Source organism: Oryzias melastigma, linkage group LG11, assembly GCF_002922805.2.
Source record: "Oryzias melastigma strain HK-1 linkage group LG11, ASM292280v2, whole genome shotgun sequence".
Classification (NCBI taxonomy): Eukaryota; Metazoa; Chordata; class Actinopteri; order Beloniformes; family Adrianichthyidae; genus Oryzias; species Oryzias melastigma.
This window is the reverse complement of record NC_050522.1, coordinates 12,248,769-12,250,717: the sequence shown is the minus strand read 5'-3', so window position 1 is coordinate 12,250,717 and position 1,949 is coordinate 12,248,769. Positions and strand designations below refer to the sequence as shown.

Here is a 1,949-nt window from a genome sequence, read left to right as displayed (position 1 = left end):
AAAAAGATTTCTCTTTAAGCTTGGAAAACATACTATTTTTTAACTCTTAAAAGATTATTCTTTTTTTATAATAAATATTTATTCTTCTAGCAAAATTCTACATTCAAAAGTGTAAATTCAATAAAAAACACCATGTTTTCCTCACTTAATTTAAAATTTAAATTTAAAATTAATTCATCTAATAATAATAATAATAATACATTTAATTTAAAAGCGCCTTTCAGGCTCTCAAGGTCACTTTACAAAAAAAAGGTAAGAACACACAAGTAAAACAATAAGTTAAAACCAAAGTGTTAAAGTGTTAAACAGAAAACAGAAGATTCTATACATAAGCTTGTCTGAACAGGTAAGTTTTGAGTTGTGATTTGAAGGTCGTTAGAGAGTCCAGGTTTCTGAGATCAGGGGGAAGAGAGTTCCAGAGTCTCAAAACTCTCAAAACTATTAATGTTTGTAGCTTTTTGCATATTTTTGTAAAAGTAACCCATTTAGCAGTTTGTTTTGTTATTTGTTGTATACTACAATTGTCATTTGTGCCTATTTTCTAGTTATTTAAAAGAAAAAAAGAAAATTTGGAGCTTTGGTTTGTGCCCAATGCAAACATGAAATATAAACGTATCCTTGAATATGTGACGATTATGTGTACTAATCTTTTTGAATGCTGCATTTTCCAGTTTTCCTTAAACCACGATACCTCAAATATTTCCAATTCATCTTGGGTCAGGTTTTGATTTGTACAGTTTTGTGAATTCCCACAAACTTTGTAAACTGAGTCTTCAGTTGAAACCAACCAAATAACAAATCTGTTGCTGTAGCTTTGTTTGATGAAAATGTTTGTTCAGTCAGATATAATCTGTAAGTCACTTTAACACAAGACAGAAGCTTCACAGTAGAATCTGAAAATCAGGATTTTCATTTTGATATTTCTCTGAACACAACAAGGTTTTTGGGGTAGCTGTGGTAGCAATGTGCCAGTCATGGCTTTTCTTGGATTTTTCTGGGATGTCTGCCGCTTTGGTCAGCTTTTGTTTATCATTCAACGGCCAGTTTGAGATTAGAAACAAAATAGAGTCTGTAAAGCCTTCTGGGCCTCCTGTGGAGTCCAGGCATTGTTAGAAGATAAAACAGGATCATTACTCAAATGCAACATTTGATTTAGAAATACAAGTCACTACTACGAGTCTTCCATCTGAGGTCCTGGAGACACATGTTTTTACTCTTCCATTGGGGCTCTTTGGTTAAAGAAAAATAAAATGTTTAAAAAGTAAGTCAGTAGAAAACTAAAAAGATTAGACAGAAACTTTATTCAACTCATTTAGGAAGAGTTTTAGTAAAATACTCATTTCTCCACAGGGTTCCTGACTATGTTAGTCGTAATTTTTCATCAATCCCTCATATTTTACTAAAGTTGTGCTAAACACTGACAGATTTTGAGCTCTGTGTACCTCCGAAAATCCGTAAGCACATATTTAAGCAGCAGCTTAAGGCAGAAATTTCTATTTTTTAATAAATTTAAAGATTTTTAGTGCACTTTATGGTTTAAATAAAGATAAAGTTAATTTTATTTTTTTAGATTCATGCATTTCTGGGTTGGCTGCACCACATATGGAAAAATAACCTTTTTTTTTTATATTATTGCTGCTGACATCACATTTCCTACTATTTGATGCAGTGAAATGATTTTATCAAGAACAGAGTGTCTTTTACTTTGAAAGGAAGTCTGTTGAGTATTGAAAAGGGGTTGCAAACCCCTGTCTGAAACCAACAACCCGAAAAACAAGAATAATAAGGATGTTTTAGCTCTTATGGGTCTATGAACTCTGCAGGTGGAATATTAATAACACAAATGCTATGGAGGCTGGGAAATCTCCAGGATTTGCTGTTGCATGCAGATAAACAAAGTCAGTTTTACTCTGTTGAGTCACTAAAACTAAATTTTCAGTTGCCGTTTC

General features: G+C 32.3%; 1 protein-coding gene across 1 annotated transcript in view; it reads right to left on the bottom strand.

The window, feature by feature from the left end:
- cacng7a (calcium channel, voltage-dependent, gamma subunit 7a) overlaps positions 1-1,949 on the bottom strand; it is a 35,755-nt gene that overhangs the window by 3,821 nt on the left and 29,985 nt on the right. The gene's annotated exons all lie outside the window — the stretch shown is intronic.